An 18,827-nucleotide genomic window follows, 5' to 3' on the forward strand; every position below is an offset into this window, starting at 1 on the left:
AACTATTGTTTGAGTAAAAAAATATATTTCCTATTTGTTTTAAAAATATTTCCATGTAATTTCATTGATTGTCCCCTGGTATTTGTACTTTTTGAAAGAGTGAAAAGTTGATTCACTTCAACTTGTTCTACACCACTCAGGATTTTATAGACCTCAATCATATTCCCCCTCAGCCGTCCCTTTTACAAGCTGAACAGCCCTAATCTCTTTAGCCTTTCCTCATATTGGAGGAGTTCATTTATCATTTTGGTTGCTCTTCTTTAAACCTTTGTAATTTTGCTTTATCAGTCATTTTGTGTCTTTCAGTTACCAGTCTTCCCCTGAGGGTGCTGCAATCAGGATGAGAAGGCTCTTGTGCTGCCTATTTTATTCTGTTCTATTCCAGTCCCAGGGCCAGTGTTATGGGTGGCAAACAGGGCAATTGCCCTGGGCCCCTATACCCTAGGGGTCCCTAAACCTGCTTTAAGCTAAAGAAGACACAGACAAGGGTAGTTTTTGCACCCCCCTCTCCTGTTTCTGCCTTTGGCCCCCAAATGTCTAACACCAGCCTTGTCCAGTCCCATTGATGTCTATGTATGATTTTGGACAATGCACTCACATTCACTTCACAGATCTCTTCTGTAGTTAAACACTCCTACAAACTCCATGCGATCTGCTCCAACAGACCATTACTATATCTTCCAGCACTTAATATCCTATTCTGTTCATAGTTATTAGTCAACTGGACTATTACAATGACATAGAGTCAAAGATCGCAGATGCCTACAGTTAGTACAAAACAATGCAGTCAAATTTATTACAGGAGGGAAAAATATAATAATGTTACTCCAAGTCTGCAGGCAGCTCATTGGCTCCCCTTGTCACATCGGATAACTACAAATTACTGTTCCTAGTTTATAAAATTTGCACTTCTGGAAAACCTTTGTTTTTCTCATACTTTTTGACTTCTTAACTCCCTGGTAAGTCAATGAGATCATCAAATCAAGACCATTTAGTAGTTCCCGCCTTTAGAGAAATTGTTTATACTTGAAGTTCAGCCTCCTCAGTTCAAGGTCCAGAGCTCTGGAATGCACTGCCCCACCATCTTAAACTGCAATGTACCATCCAGCATTTTAAGTCTGATCTTAAACCTTCCTTTTTCAGAATGCTTTCCAATAATCTATATTCTTTATCTATACTTGGTGGCACTGGATGCAAGTCCGGACTGCATAGCTCTCCTTCCTAAGTGGTTCCCCTCACATCCCGGCTATCCGATCAAGAATGATATAGTTCTTCCCTTCTTCCCTCTTATTTTGCCTTCCTTTGTTCTTTCCCTTCCCCGATATGTTTAGCCTGCAAGCCATTCAGATAGCTTCTCTGATGGGCAGGATAGAAAAACTTGAACTTGTAAAAGAACTTCTGTATTTTTTAAACCATACTTTCTGTTGTTTATATTTAAAAACTAAAAATTTTTTATGCTTATCCCATTGCCTCTTATAAACTCTGCTATTGCTTTTGCTGCTGTTAGTATATGATCTAAAACTTAAATACACAGAACCAAAGCAAATTTCTGAATAGGTAGTCTCTTATTGATTTAACTTTTTGAAAATATTTATTTTAAAATTCTTAATTTGGAGTATGCTTGCAAAACTAAAATGTATAAAAGGACAATGGCATATGTTAGCTATTCATAATTACATTAAAATGTCATCCAGTTTTGATTCAACAATTTTAAAGAGCTTGTTAACCTTTCAAATTAGATTTTTGCTGTCAATTATACCTAACAAGGAACTTTTTATTCTTGTTTTTTCTCTCTGTTTAATTAGAATGATCATTCACTGTCAAGTGTTTAGAAACGAAGAAATGTAACACAGTTTGAAAGGCATTTTTAAAATATTGTAAAATTAGGAAATGCTAACCATGCATCAAATTTAGTATAATTAGAGCTATTTTTATTGATAACCCATGTTAAAATGTATGCAATGCAAAAAAAGAAACAAATAGGTATTTAACACTTGAAAAACACTGCTGAGGTTATTGTTGTGTTGTTGAACATTATTTTTTGCTGCATTGTATTTATTATATTTTATTGTTGCAATCTGCATCAATCAAATCTCTTGTAGATGCAGAATATAAGTGCTAAATTAAATTTAAATTCAATTCAATATTTACAAAATGCATTTAGATAATTTGCAAATATATTTGGACAGGGAAAAGAATTCCATTCTAGTCTTTTAAGATCTAAGCAGCACTCTTGATGCAATCAACCATAAAATATTTTCTTTTTGCCTTTCCATCATAGATATACAGGAATAAGCACTGGATTGTTTAAACTGCTTTGTTAAAATCATTCATGCAAACCTCAGAGAATCTGGCTTATCTGGAATTCACTTGACTAGTTTATTAATAGTCATACATATGTGTGATCATAATTCTGTAGTGTTACAAGAACTTCAGTTGCTCCTCATTGGGACCAGGGTAAAATTTAGATTTCTTAACTTTTACATCTTTACTAGGAAGAACCCAAAGGCCCTATTTACTAAGGTGCGCTAGTGTTTTTAGCATGCGCTAACACTAGAGACATCCATAGGAATATATTGGTGTCTCTAGCATTAGTGCATGCTTTTTAGCATGTGTTAAAAATGCTAGCATGCCTACAGCATAGCTTAGTAAACAGGGCTTCTTTTACAAACCACTCTAGCGATCCCGCCCGGCAAATGAGAGGAAGCCCATAGGAATTGAATGGGCTTCCTTGTATTTGCTGCACCAAGAATAGGAAGTGCAGCTTTGTATAAGAAGCCCCTAGTTAGCTAACAGATAAGTTGGTCTGATATAATAATAGGTTGTTCCTTCTATACTCAAGAGGCTTGTTATCTGTGCCATCTTTGAAATGATTAACAGGTTTATTTTCGAAAGGGATCGCCGGCGATCTTCCGACACAAATCGGGAGATCGCCGGCGATCTCTCAATCCCGGCCAAATCGGTATTATCGAAAGCCGATTTTGGCCGGCCCCAATTGCTTTTTCGTTGTGGCACCGGCCAACCTTCAAGGGGGCGTGTTGGTAGGGCAGCGAAGGCGGAAAGGGGGCGGAGCAGGGCAGGGTTACGAGATGGCCGGCTTCACTTTATTATGAAAAAAAAAACGCCGGCTCGAACAAGTATTTCGCCAGGCGGACTTGGTCCATGTATTTTTAGGACCAAGTCCCAAAAAAGAGCCCCAACTGACCAGATGACCACCGGAGGGAAGCAGGGATCACCTCCCCTTACTCCCCAAGTGGTCACAAACCCCCTCCCACACACACAAAAAAAAATTAAAACATTTTTTTGCCAGCCTGTATGCCAGCCTCAAATGTCATCCCCAGCTCCCTGACAGCAGTACACAGGTCCCTGGAGCAGTTTTTAGTGGGTGCACTGCACTTCAGGCAGGTGGACCCAGGCCCATCCCCCCCTACCTGTTACACTTGTGGTGGTTAATGTTGAGCCCTCTAAACCTCCCAAAACCCACTGTACCCACATGTAGGTGCCCCCCTTCACCCCTTAGAGCTATGGTAATGGTGTAGACTTGTGGGCAGTGGGTTTTGGGGGGGATTTGGGGGCTCAGCACACAAGGGAAGGGTGCTATGCACCTGGAAGCTAATTTTGTTTTTTGTAAAGATTTTTTAAGTGCCCCCTAGGGTGCTCGGTTGGTGTCCTGGCATGTCAGGGGGGCCAGTGCACTACAAATGCTGGCTCCTCCCACGGCCAAATGCCTTGTATTTTGCCGGGTTTGAGATGGCCGGTCCGGTTTCCATTATGGCTGAAAATTGGACCCGGCCATCTCATCTAAACCCGGCGATACTATTCTAAACCCGGCGAGCAATTTGGCCGGCGCCAAGCGTATTTCGAAAATACACTTGGCTCTGCCCACTTACGGCTCCAGCCCCAAAGATGGCCGGTCATCAATTTTGCCGGCGCCGTTCGATTATTCCCCTCTAAATTAACTGAGAAATCTGTGTTGATCAAGTGCTATTTTTAAGTTATGAACCCAACTTCCAAAAGCTATTTGCTTGATAGGCAACATTGTGGGTTTTAGATGGGTCTTGAAGACTTGGTTGTTGTTCTAAGACTGTGACAATACTGAAGCCAGGTCTTCATTGAATAACTGGTTGTCCCAAATCTTGTAATAATATTAAGGCTGGACATAGATAATTTGAGTTTTGAGGGAGATGGGAAGAAAATGAATTTGAGTTTAGTAACTAAGGGGACCTTTTACAAAGGTGCACTAGTTTTTTTTAGCACGTGTTAAATGCTACAGATGCCATGAGCATCTCTAACGTTTAGCGCACACTTATTTTTAGTGCGTGCTAAAAACTCTACCACGGCTTTGTAAAAGGACCTCTAAGTGATCAGTATTCAGTCTGTGGTGGTAAGCATTTTTTAAACACTGACCACTGTGGGCAGAATCAGTCCCGGATATTCAATGTTGGGCCATGTTTAGGCACTGGCATTGAATATTCAGCATTAATTCAGCATGTGCTGGCTGCCAGAGTTTATTCAAGTCTCAGACTATATTCTGCCAGGACCCGCATAAGACATTTTTCTGGGCCCTGGCTGAATATAACTGGGACCCGCATAAGTAGAAGCAGGTTCCCTCAACCCCTCTGATTCCTCCTCCCTTCCTATCCCTAATTCTGATTTCTTCACCCTCTTTCTCACCCCTGATGACAGTGAGCTCCAGATCATGCCTCCTTCTCACTCCCAATCTCTGTAGGCCCTCCAGACCTACCTTTTCAGAAAATGACCACCATGACCTCTAGCAGCAGCCTCGCTGCTCCTGCTCATAGGACTTCCCTAGACTACCAGGAAATGAAAAGGTAAGCCTAGGATATCTATGGGGTAGTGGATGGGAGGCCTGGTCTGGGGCTTAATGTCTTTAGTGGGGGGGGGGGGGGGAGAAGGAGCCAGAAATCCCTTAGGCCACACTGGGAGTTAATGGGGCATCTGCAGATATTCAGACCAGTGTCCAGTTTGATTGGCAGCTAATATTAGGATAGCTTTTTTACCATCCCGATTTTATCTGCTTACTTAACCAGTTAGTGGTCTAAATATTACAGCTAACTAGTTAAATACTGGCTTCACCCAAGCTAGCCAAGCTCTACCAACAGATACCCTTGCACTAACTGGACAGTGCAGATTTGTTAGAGCTGATATTCAACTGTATTGTCCAATTAAGTTCCACTGAATATTAGTGGATAGGCAGGCACAAGTATTTTAACAGGTTAAATCACTTTTATTTATTTATTTATTTATTTACTTATTTTGACATTCTCAAGTCAGTGTGACTTACAATAAATAAAAGAACAGGCAAAGTTTACAATACCATACACAAAATATCAAGAAGTGCAGAGTAGCACAAATAATATACAAATAAGAATTTTAAAACCATAAGAGGATAATTTCTGAAAGCTTTTTGAATCATAAAGCATTGCTTTAGATGCTGGGATTAGAGACCAACTGAAATTTGGTTTCAGTTTCAGCTTGGACACCGAAATCAAATCCAGATTCAGTCATTCTTTGGTTTCAGCAAAAAATGCCAATGCATTATCAGTTGCAATTGCACTCTTCCCCCTATGACCGCTCTCTGTCTGCACCCCCCCCCCCCCCCCCCACCACCACACCAGAAAGTGTATCCCACTGGGCCAGCCACCCTCCCACCACCTGAAAGCTATCCCGGGGCCTACTTTTAAATACCCTGGTAGTCTAGAGGCCTCTTTCAAGCAGGAGCAGCCCCAGTTGTTCATGTCCTTGCTGGTTGGTTCCACAATCAAAATGGCTGCCGAGACTTCCTGTGGCAGCCTCACAAAACTGTCATGGGAGATCCTGGCAGCCGTTATGAGATTGGAACTGGCATGGACAGGGGTGAATATGCTAACCTGTTACAAAATTGCCTGCCCTAATATGAGAAAACATATGTGTGGTGTTGGAGTGACATTTGCACTTCTATATATACATTTGAAAATTTGTACTTAGGCATTTTATTTTACCCAGTAAAAAATATGTTTCTCAAAGAACAGGTATTAAATGTGAGTGCACAGTTTGTCTAGAATAATTTTCAAAGTGGCGTTATGTGCATATTTTCACTATAAAACAAGAGGAAGTCCACTCCGAGAAAAGTGTGCAAGTGCTACTTAAATATATAATTATTAAATAATACCTTAAATGGTTACATTGTGGTATATATAACTTTTATTATGATTTTGTTCTAATAATATTGTGGGTTTATATGTGTTTTATGTTGCTCATTAAAAACCATATTTTATTTGTTGGTTATATTTTTCAGTGTTTTTTTTCATTGTAGTTCTCTTTGATATATATTAATGGATAAGTAGATTACTACATTTCCTATATAATAATGCTCACCTCCAACGTTCTATGGACCTGTCTGCCTGTGCCCGTGACTTTCTCCACAGTTGGTCTGCTAGGCTCCGAAGCCCTAGCTGACGTCACTAGACCCATTATGACATGAACACCGTTGAAAAAAAAACCTCACAGCTGATCCACTCTCCCCCCCCCCCCCCCCCACCCCAGAACTGGCTTGCAAGCAAATTGGAGCACAAAAATGAACAGAAAAGGCTCAAGACTGCTTGATGGCAGTGACACACTCAACAGCCTCTCTCCACAGTTACCGCTGAGCTAGCCATCGCACAGAATTACAGAAACACCCCCTCTCCCCGGGGCACATCAACCCTTCCCCTACACACACACCCCGGCGCATCACACCCCCTCGCAACCCGCAGGTGCCTCTGGTACCTCTGACCTGCACATCTCGCCCTTCTGCTGATGACATTTCCTGTTTACGCAGGGGTTGGGATGTGCAGAGGAAAGACTCCAGGACTAGCTGCAGACAGCATGCGCCGATCGCTGTCACAGAAAGGATAAAGGTCAGAAGCACCACAGACATGAGATGAAGAGGAAGAAGGGGGGGTGGGGGAAGTCAGGACAGCTGCCAATTTGCAATAGGCTGCACATGAAAGGAGGGAGGGAGAGAGAACCACAGCATGAGGCAATGAAAGAAAAACGATGCAGGAGGGAGGGAGGGATGACCCTGGAACTGGGAGGGAGGGAGGGGGGATGGCTCTGGAACTGGGAGGGAGGGAGGGAGGGGGCGACCCTGGAACTGGGAGAGAGAGGGGAAGGGGGGAGAAAATGACCCAGGAACTGGGAAGGAGGGGGAAAACGACCCAGGAACTGGGACGGAGGGAGGGGGGGAGAACCTGGAACTGGGAGGGAGGGAGGGGCCCCTGCCACACACTGTCATGCTCACATACACACTCTCTCTCTGACAGACACACTCACACCCAGTCTCACTCTCTCTCTCTGACAGACACACACACTCGCACATTCACTCTCTCTCTCTCACAGAGTCAGTCTCATATACACTCTCTCAAACATACACACTCCAAGGAAAACCTTGCTAGTGCCCGTTTCATTTGTGTCAGAAACGGGCCTTTTTTATTAGTTAACAAATAAATTAATAACATATATGTTTAAATCATTTGAGTAAATGGATATATCTACAAATGTACAAATGCCACTTACATGTGGACATCACCTAAATGCAGGGATTTCGAAGGGGGTGGCTGGGTTTTTTTTAGGCATGGCTTTGGTAGGCCAACAATGTACATGCATATTCCCAATCTTACATATGCAATACATGTCTATGTTAAAACGTTTCCCATTCAGTTTGCACCAACTTGGACGGACACACAGATTTTTTTTTTAAAGTGCTCATTTCACCCATGGCTTTTCATGAGGGAATAAAAATGATTCTCCATAATCCCTTGCTGTTTGTTTCTACCTTCAAAATAAAATGATAGATTAACAATGTAATTGATGACAGTTATACGTTCAGGTTTATAAAATGGGACTGGCTGCATGTGTAAATGTTGGCAGTTACACATAGAAGTTGCAAAATTGTTGCTCATTTTGTGTAAATTGAGCCAATTGGACTATTGTAATGGAATTTATGTTGGATGCAAGGAACATTTACTTAAGAAACCAGACTGCCCAGAACACGGCAGCAAGACTGATTTTCGGAAAATCTAAATTTGAATCTGCCAAGCCCCTTCGGGAAAAATTACACTGGCTTCCTGTCAAGGAACGAATTGCCTTCAAGGCCTGTACCTTGATTCACAAAATCATCTATGGCATTGTTCCAGATTATATGATAAATTTAGTTGATTTACCACCCAGGAACAGACCTAATTCCTTCCGATCTTATTTAAACCTACACTATCCGGATTGCTTTGGCCTCAAATACAAATCTACAAATGCCTCCAACTTCCCTTTCTTGGGTACTCGACTGTGGAACGCCTTACCTAAATTAGTTAAATCAACCCAGAACTATCTAAAGTTTAGAAAAATATTAAAGTCCATCCTATTCAAAAAGGTCTACTCTTCACATGCAGCATAATCAGTTCAATTTCTTGGTCTCAAATAATCCAGAAACACTTGAATCTATTTTCTTTACTATTCTATTGTTTAATATAATACCAAACTTTAATTTACTGTTTGTACTGTTTTAATATGCCATTAGTACTGTATTCCTGATTTAGCCTATGTAAGCCACATTGAGCCTACAACCAGTGGGAAAATGTGGGCTATAAATGCTTTAAATAAATAAAAATAAATAAATAAATAAATGTCTACCCCTGTTGTACATGTCAGCAAATACTCAAGCACTTCCTTATATGTATTTTTCAAATACTCTGCAGTCAGCATGGCAGATCCTTTTGCAGAATTGAGCACTATCCAAACTGGATATCTCCGTCCCATTCCCAACATTCTTAGCAAAATTCACATGTCTTTTACAAATTGTGTATACTTTAACTGTATTTATGGATATACTACTAAGTTGTCCTTTGTATGTATAGCCCGTCCAGTGCAGTTTTTCATCACAACAGTTGTATCCCTGTTTTGGAAATACGTTACATAGATTTCAAAAGCAGGAAGAAGAAACTTTCTTTTTCTGTTATAGAAAACTGCATCTAAAGCTTGATACATCCTGCTTGTTCCCTTATCCTTGATCTTCCAGAAAATGACAGGCTGAATCTCTTTGACTGTACAGATGGCAAAAGTCTTGATAAAGAACTGACCTGGATTCAGGAGTCAAAGCCGTTCAGAAAGTCAAAAACAAGTATTGATATAAAAGAAAAATCTATCCTCTTTATATAGTGCAATGCAACACTGCCAATTATATATCGACCTCTGACTAGGGGATTTTGTCTTGAGTTACCCTCGCACAAAAGAAAAGCTTGAGATGAACACAGAATAGGAAATAAACTGGGTAGATTAGGTGGGTTCTACAATCTTTATCTGCTAATCCATGTTTGTTTAATATTCTGGGGCATTGTTGACTCAGTCTTGTTCATTCTGAGTTGGCCATGCAAAAGGGCTTGGCTATTACAGGCCCCCTTTTAAAAGCCACACTAGCAGCTATTGGTGCGGTAATGCCGACTGTGGCAACATTGCCGCACGGCAGCCGCTAGCACAGCTTTATAAAAGGGGGCCTTAGTTTGAAAGCAATTTATAACATCAAAAATTTGCATTGCAAGCAATAATGCTTGCCCTATAGCAAAAAAAACTTCCATTTGATAATTACTTTAAGTAACTCTATTATAATTCCTCTGATTCCTGGAATCAGTCATCTTGGCAGAATGATCACAAATGATATTACATTCATTGAAAGGTTCAGTACTCAGGATAGATTTTAGCTGCTTATTTAACTTGCAAATCCAGCTGGCTAATTTAGCTTAAAGTTAAATAGCCAAATTTAGCTGGCTAGGCCAGGTGCTCATCCAGAGCTTAAAGTGTACTCCAACACAAAGCTAAAAACAAAGAAACAAACAAACAAACAAAAAAGCCCTTACTGGTTGCCATTATGTCACATTAAGGCATGATTTATGTATTTAATGGCAGTGTTTAATCTGTGACAGATTTTTAGGCTCACAGCACTTCAGATGACAGTTTAAGTGTACTTCCCTTATTTTTTATGTTTTTAAGTGCTTCATTTTTTGTTTTAACTGAAAAGGCTGTTTGTTGTCCTCGGCATATGACTTTCTATAGGCAGCTTAAGTGCTAATTTTATGCTTAGTGTTCATCTGTGAATAACTACTGCCACAACTTCTGAAGCTCTATAACTGATGACATTTAGAAATGTTTATTTTGCTGTTCAAATACAAATCATCAGTTGGTTTTATACATAAGTACATATATAAGTACATAAGTATTGCCATACTGGGAAAGACCAAAGGTCCATCAAGCCCAGTATCCTGTTCTGAACAGTGGCCAATCCAGTTCACAAATACCTGGCAAGATCTCAAAAAAGTACAAAACATTTTATATTGCTTATCCCAGAAATAGTGTTTTTTCCCCAAGTCCATTTAATAATGGTCTATGGACTTTTCCTTTAGGAAGCTGTCCACACCTTTTTAAACTCTGCTATGCTAACCGCCTTTACCATATTCTCTGACAACGAATTCCAGAGTTTAATTACACATTGAGTGAAGAAAAAGTTTCTCCTATTCGTTTTAAATTTACTACATTGAAGCTTCATCGCATGCACCCTAGTCCTAGTATTTTTGGAAAGCGTAAACAGATGTTTCACATCTACCCGTTCAACTCCACTCATTATTGTATAGACCTCTATCATATCTCCCCTCAATCGCCTTTTCTCCAAGCTGAAGAGCCCTAGCCACTTCAGCCTTTCCTCATCCCATCCCCTTTAACATTTTTGTCGCCCTTCTCTGCACCTTTTCTAATTCCACTATATCTTTTTTCAGATGTGGCGACCAGAATTAAACACAATATTCGAGGTGCAGTCACACCATGGAGCGATACAAAGGCATTATAACATCCTCATTTTTGTTTTCCATTCCTTTCCTAATAATACCTAACATTCTATTTGCTTTCTTAGCCACAGCAGCACACTGAGCAAAAGGTTTCAACGTATCATCAACGATGACACCTAGATCCCTTTCTTGGTCTGTGACTCCTAACGTGGAACCTTGCATGACGTAGCTATAATTTGGGTTCCTCTTTCTCACATGCATCACTTTGCACTTGCTCATCTTAAACGTCATCTGCCATTTAGACGCCCAGGCTCCCAGTCTTGTAAGGTCCTCTTGTAATTTTTCACAATCCTCCCACAATTTAACGACTTTGAATAACTTTGTATCATCAGCAAATTTAATTACCTCACTAATTACTCCCATCTCTAGGTCATTTATAAATATGTTAAAAGGCAGCTGTCCCAGCACAGACCCCTGGGGAACCCCACTAACTACCCTTCTCCATTGAGAATACTGACCATTTAACCCTATTCTCTGTTTTCTATCTTTTAACCAGTTTTTAATCCACAATAGAACACTACCTCCTATCCCATGACTCTCCAATTTCCTCTGGAGTCTTTCATGAGGTACTTTGTCAAACGCATTCTGAAAATCCAGATACACAATATCAACCGGCTCACCTTTATCCACATTGTTCACCCCTTCAAAGAAATGTAGTAGATTGGTGAGTCAAGATTTCCCTTCATTAAATCCATGTTGACTTTGTCTCATTAATCCATACTTTTGAATATGCTCTGTAATTTTGTTCTTAATAATAGTCTCTACCATTTTGCCCGGCACCGGTGTCAGACTCACCGGTCTATAATTTCCCGGATCTCCTCTGGAACCTTTTTTAAAAATCGGTGTTACATTGGCCACCCTCCAATCTTCCGGTCCCACGCTCAATTTTAAGGATAAATTACGTATTTCTAACAATAGCTCTACAAGCCCATTTTTCAGTTCTATCAGTACTCTGGGATGGATACCATCCGGTCCAGGAGATTTGGTACTCTTCAGTTTGTAGAACTGCCCCATTACATCCTCCAGGTTTACAGAGAATTCATTAAGTTTCTCCGACTCATCAGCTTTGAATACCATTTCCGGCACCGGTATCCCACCCAAATCTTCCTCGGAGAAGACCGAAGCAAAAAATTCATTTAATCTCTCTGCTACGGCTTTGTCTTCCCTGATTGCCCCTTTTACTCCTCGGTCATCTAGCAGTCCAACTGATTCTTTTGCCGGCTTCCTGCTTTTAAAATACCTAAAAAAAAATTTACTATGGGGCTTATTTTCAAAGCACTTAGCCTCCCAAAGTTCCATAGAAACGTATGGAACTTTGGGAGGCTAAGTGCTTTGAAAATATGCATCTATGTGTTTTTGCCTCCAACGCAAACTTTTTTTCGAAGTCCCTCTTAGCCTTCCTTATCAGCGCTTTGCATTTGACTTGACATTCCTACAGCATGTGATAGATGTTGCCTATACTTTTCCCAATGTGTTTTCCTTGAAATGAACTTCCTTTATTTGTTTTCCATTTTTCTACTCTTACATTTTCGTACTTTGCTTTATTTTGAAGGTAATTATAGAACTGGCCTGCATGTGTGGATGCAGTTGGAATATATGTAAATAGTGGCAGTTTTTGAAAGGGAAAGTCACATACAAGTTTCCCTTCTGAAATTGACACTGGAGCTTACACACATATCTAGAGGTGGCAAGCACATGTGTATGTTTACACCTGCCTTAGAGAAGGCAAAAATATACAAGTGTATCTCTGCTAGAATAAAATGTGAAATGCAGAATTGATACATCCAGAATTGATATGTCCAATATTATAGAAAAGTATCTACTGACTCACTACATGCGACAGGAGCAACCATTTTACAATTGTCAATATGTAGATAATCAACAGAGGCCAATAGACAACATACATATTTAATTGTCGGCACTTGTACATGTAAGTTGATATATCAGAACATAGACATGTAAGTGCTGATGCATTGATGTATATCACCATTTTGGAAACTGAACCAAAAAAAAGTGGAGAAAGCCAACTACAATGTCCAGGGTGACCAAAGTTTATTTTTCAATATAAATGCTGACAGAATGACCCTACATGAGCTGTGTTTCAACTACCACAGTCTTCATCAGGAGTATCTTTCAAAACAACAAATTATGTACTGTGATATTTGTAATACAATAACAGCAAGTTAATTGAGATGCAGCATGGCATGGTGCTCCGCGATCACCAATCAGAACACTGTAATAATGCAAAATATCTGCAAAAACATCATTTTACAATGAAAAGAAACACCCCCACCCCCATCCACCCAAACCTACCCCCCCCCCCCCCACTGCAGCCACTTAAGCTAAATGTTATTTATTTATTATTAGGATTTATTTACCGCCTTTTTGAAGGAATTCACTCAAGGCGGTGTACAGTAAGAATAGATCAAACATGAGCAATAGGTAATTACAGCAGTAAAAATATTCAAAAACAATACAATGTATGACATGGTATATTACTTACAAGGTCAACACAATATGTAATAGAGCATTATAAGTGATAGTGAAGGGTAAAGCAAAAATATAACATATAGAAAGGTGAGAAAGTAGGAAGAGTTAGAAAGTAAGGTGACTAATTTAAAGAAAATTGCACATGAGGTCAGAGAGATGGTTAAATAATATCTCAGCAAGTGTATGAGTGGATAAACATGTCCTTCTGCAGTATGTGCAGCCCGAGTCACTCCTTGTGTGTGTGAGTTAGACTAACAAGTTAGTTACAAGGAAACAGGTAAAAGCAGAGGCCTATTGGTTGAGGTGCCTGCTGTGAGCTGATGGCTGCAAAGTTGCCCAGAATTGCTCCCAGACTCTCTGAAACTTTCACCTTGAACTAAGGAAATGTCCTGAACATCCAGCCACTCCATAGACAGTAAAGAGATCATGAGTCTGCCAGAGTGCAAGCGTGGGAGTGGCAAAATCCAGTCAATGGCAGAATGGATCTTCCCCATTAGCATGGTCCGGAGCAAGAAGCCTTGCAACCCAGGGAGCACTGGGTTGGAAACATTAAAAAGGTCAAAAAGTATGGTGGATGACATAGCCAAGTGACATGACCAAAGAGGCATAATATGTTGAATCACCTGGGACCAAAAGGCTTGGCTAGCTGGGCAGTGCCAGAACATGTAATTCAGAGTAGCTGCAAGGGTATGGCATTTGGCACAATCTCCGGACAGTCAGAGCAATGCCCTGTATGCCCAAGATGGAGAGATGAACAACTGTAACACAAATTTATATTGCATTTCCCACAATGACAAATTCAATTCACAAATTGGAGAATATATTCCACACACAAACTTAGTATATACTCAATTTAGAATGGTGGAATAATCAATGTTCTTCACAGAGAGGAATCAATATACTTAAGTGATAACTAAACTTGCACTTCATTGGATGAAAAAACCTCAGTCTTCACTGGAAACATTCAGTGGTGAATCAGGGAATACATCTAGATTGGCCACTGTTGGAAACAGGATGCTGGGCTCGATGGACCTTTGGTCTTTCCCAGTATGGCAATACTTATGTAGTATCCCAACTACATACAGCTCTTTTCTATCATTGTCATAAAAAACCTCCAATAGAGTCCAGTGGTGATTAACTATGAAACCATCCACTTTTGTTTAAATATTTGTATTTTTATGTTTTTCTTATATGTGATAAAAGTATAGAAATTCCTCTGATAATAAATGTTTCAATGTGGGAAGATAGGCACTTATCTTAATATGGACTATCCCAACAGGGACCCATTTCATCCTAGCTTCATCAGGGGATGTCCTTGCAGTGCTGTTCTTTCCATTATCCACCTTATTTTCGAAAGAGAAAGATGCCCATATTTCGACCCAAATCGGGAGAGGGGCATCTTTCTCCCATGGGCGCCCAAATCGGTATAATCGAAAGCCAATTTTGGGCGTCTATAAAACAAATGTCAGCACGTCAACAATGATTTGTACAATCTTACTGCCCTGTGTTAACAAACTCATATCCATCATTTCCCGCAACAGCTGACTGATGACAAAATAACTGTCGTAACCTTTTTAATTGTGTACTATAAAAGTGTAGTGCTTGAACCGCTTGTCAATAAAAGAACTTATGAACTTGGAGAGACAATTCATCCCATTGAATTCCCATTCGTTATCATGGAAAGGTCCATTGCAAAGATGTAGTTGGGGATGTGCACCCTCATTTCCTGCATGCACTCATAATCATAAATTATATACTTTTTGGATATTTTAGGCTTAGCCAGCCTTGTTATATAGCATAAATGGTTTTCCCCTTTTAGTAAAGGATCACCGCACTACAAACATTTTCTGACTTTACATTTGTGGGGTTTTTTCAGTGTAAGAGTCACACTTATCCCAAAATATTTTAGACAAGCATTCTATCTCTTTTTTGGATTCCTAGTAGTATATGTCCATAGCATTTATCAAATTTGACAGATGGCACGGCAACTTCTGGTTTCCAGCCAGTCAGAAGCGAGGACACGTCCATGAAATGCCCCAATGATGATGTCACCATATATGATGTTTTAACCCCGCTCAAACCCCGTCCCTTTTGCATAACCAAACCCCTTGTCCTACATTATTTGCACAGCCCCCCAAACCCCACCCCTTCTATCATAGCCCCACCCCAAACCGTGCCCCTTTTGGTGATGTCACAGGAAGTGACATCATAACCATGCCCCTTTTTGAAGATGGCTGTTTGCACTACTAGTCAACATCTTGGATGGGGTCTCATGCTGTGCATGCATACCTTAACCTTTTTTTCTCACAAGAAAGAAATAGATATTTTCTTATAATTTTTTTCTTTCAAAGGCTTTAAAAGCTGTTTCTTCACTTTTTCCTCAGGAAAGAAAGAAGGCATTTGTTTTTCAAAAAAAGGACACAGAAAAGGACACCTTTTTAAGCTGGATCTGTGTCTTTTTTTTTTTTAATGTCTTCTTTCTTTCCTCTGATAAAAAATTGAAGAAACAGCTTTTAAAGCTTTTGAAAGAAAAAAATGATAAGAAACATGTCTATTTCCTTTCCTGTGAGAAATATAAGTTTAAGGTGCTCATGCGCAACTAAATTCCGCTGAGGCGGTAGGGGACAGTGTTTGGGGGGGGTTGACATTACTTCCTGTCATATGACCCCATCCAAGATGGTTGCCAGTAGTGCAAACAGGAAGAGATGTGATGCATACGGTGGTGGCTGCCATCTTGATATTATCGAAGGGGCGGGAAGTGGGTGTGGCCTGTGCATGTCCTCACTTCTGATTACCTGAAAACTGGAAGTGGGCATGGCACCTGTCAAATTTGACGAATGCTATGGATATATACTAGTGCTGTGCACTATCCATTTTTTTCCCTCTAAGCCTTAAATTCAATTTTATGCCACGATAAATGCCACAGCCATCCCTTATTACTTGAAACATTGTTTCTTGCCACTGTTATAGCCCAGCACTTTCCAACCAAATTCCAGCACATTTTATTTTATTGTTTCCACCTCTCCAGCTTACACTGGCTACCTTCCCAAATCTTCACCTTTCCTTTTTCCATTTATCTTCCTTGAGAGCTTTTCAATTCATCTTACAACTGAAAGAGTATCACTTAAAAATAACCTGGAGTTAAAGTACTGTCTCTCTTTTGTGGTGCAGCCTCTGTGGTCCCAAATGTCACTCCATATACTTAAATTTATTTATTTATTTAGCATTTCTATTCTTCCAATAAGTATTATAAATCACATTTAAAAAATCATAAAACAATCAACAACACAATAAAATACAGATGTGTATACCATCATAAACTCTGGTATGACCACCCTTTTAACTTTTGAAGGTGCACTCTCCAGAACAATACACAATATTCACCAGAGTCTTATACAAGGGCACCATCACCTCCTTTTTCCTACTGGCCATTCCTCTACCTATTCACCCAAGCATCCTTCTAGGTTTCGCCATTGTTTTTTCTACCTGTTTGACCACCTTAACATCATCATATATGATCACACCCAAGTCCCGCTCCTCTTTCATGCTCAGAAGTTCTTCAGTCCCTAAACTGTAATGTCCCCTCGAGTTTTTGCAGTCCAAAAGCATGACCCTGCATTTAAGCTGTCAGATTTCAGACCATTCCACTACCTTCACTAAGTCCTGCCTCGTTACATTTCATCTTCTCTTCCCTCATTTCTTCTAAGTTTGCAGTCCCTATTTAGTAGGGACTTTTGTGTTTGTTTGTTTGTTTGTTTTTTTATTATTATTATTTAAACCATCCTGGGCCTCTCCTAGCATAGTGGCAACACTCATACTACTTACTGAATGGCTCCATTCCAAGCCAGTCATTGTCTCTCACTTTGCCAAAAGGGCTGTGGCTGCCAATGAATATTTTCCCTAATTTGTATCCTATTGGTCACAAGGGATCCAAGATGGCGTCTATTTGAGCAGACGTGCATTTAGCTCTCCCTTACCTCCATTGTAGTTTGCTCACGGAGATTTGCGGACCGGAATGGGAAAGCGAAAAGGCAAAACCAATCTTCCGATCTCTGCAGGCAGGGTGGAGCCAGCTCCGTTGAGGCAGATGACTCTGGAAGAAATGGGACTCCTAACGCCGGGAGCTGGCGGACTCGCTACAAGTGGTCAGGGTAATCTTACTGACCAAAGCGCCGAGGGAGATTCATTGAGTCCTCCCTTTCAAGCTGTACCTCCGCAACCAGGAGAGAGAAGGGGGACAGTGGTGGAACAGAGTGAGCGCAGAGTCCGGAAGTCGGTCCCCTGCGCTAGTTTGTGGAGACCCCGCAGCTTCCTCAACGCCAGACGGAACATCGATACAGACGAGTATTTCGCCTGGAATGAATCTGAGCGTATCTCAAGTGGTGCCGGGAGAATTGAGGAGACCTTCAGCTATCACCCTTGAAGTAGTATGGGAAGCGATGCAAGGCCTAAATTCCAGCATACAACAGATTGCTCGAATGCTAACGGGAGAACTGGCAGAAGTAAAGCAAACTCAGACAGGTATTTCCACTAAAATTGCAGAGCATACAACTAAAATGGATGCCTTGGATACTGATCTTAAAACGATGAAAGTCTCAACAGAAGTTTTGATGAAAAATGTTAATTTCCAGCAACGTAAAATAGATTTTCTTGAAAATCAGCTTAGGATTAATAACTTATGTTTTTTAAATTTTCCAAAATCCCCACTTATCCCAGCACTAGAAATGTTGAGAAAGTATGTTAAAGAGATACTTGGGATCCCCTCTGAGGGATTCCTGCCTATTATTAGAGCGCAATATATTTCTGGTGCGGGAAGGGGTGATATTCCTCAGAATCTTCAAGTAGCGGGGGACTTGACTGATTTCTTAGAAAGCTCTATTGAGGAAATAACTGAGAGAACTACATTGATTGTTACATTTGCTCTACAAACTGATCGTAATAATATACTGAGACTTTATTTTCGCCATATGAACTCCACTTTTTTGGGTTCAAAAATTCAGATTTTTCCGGACTTTTCCAAGGACACCCAGAGAAGAAGAAAAGCCTTTTTGTTATTAAAAGAAAGAGTTTTGCGTATAGGAGGAACTTTTCAACTGAGGTTTCCCTGTAAATGTCTTATTTCTATTAACTCTACATCATATATTTTTTTGACCCCAAAATTTTGCAAGATTTTATTTCCTCTAAAGAATAATGTTGTAATAGGCATTGTATTGTGGCATTACTCGGCTGTGATTTTTCATCATCTCTCTCTGCTCATAAGAATTGTTTATTTTTCTTGATTTGATAATTTTATTTCCAAGATCTTGGATCCACTTTTGTGGTTGATATAATGTATAATTGTTTGATTGATTGATATTGGGTTTCTTTGTCTAGATCTGGTTTATGTTGTACTTGCATAAATGTAAATTTCAATAAAGTATAAATAAAAAAATAAAAAAAATTGTATCCTATTTACAATAACTTATTAGC

Source organism: Microcaecilia unicolor, chromosome 5 (assembly GCF_901765095.1).
Source record: "Microcaecilia unicolor chromosome 5, aMicUni1.1, whole genome shotgun sequence".
Taxonomy (NCBI): domain Eukaryota; kingdom Metazoa; phylum Chordata; class Amphibia; order Gymnophiona; family Siphonopidae; genus Microcaecilia; species Microcaecilia unicolor.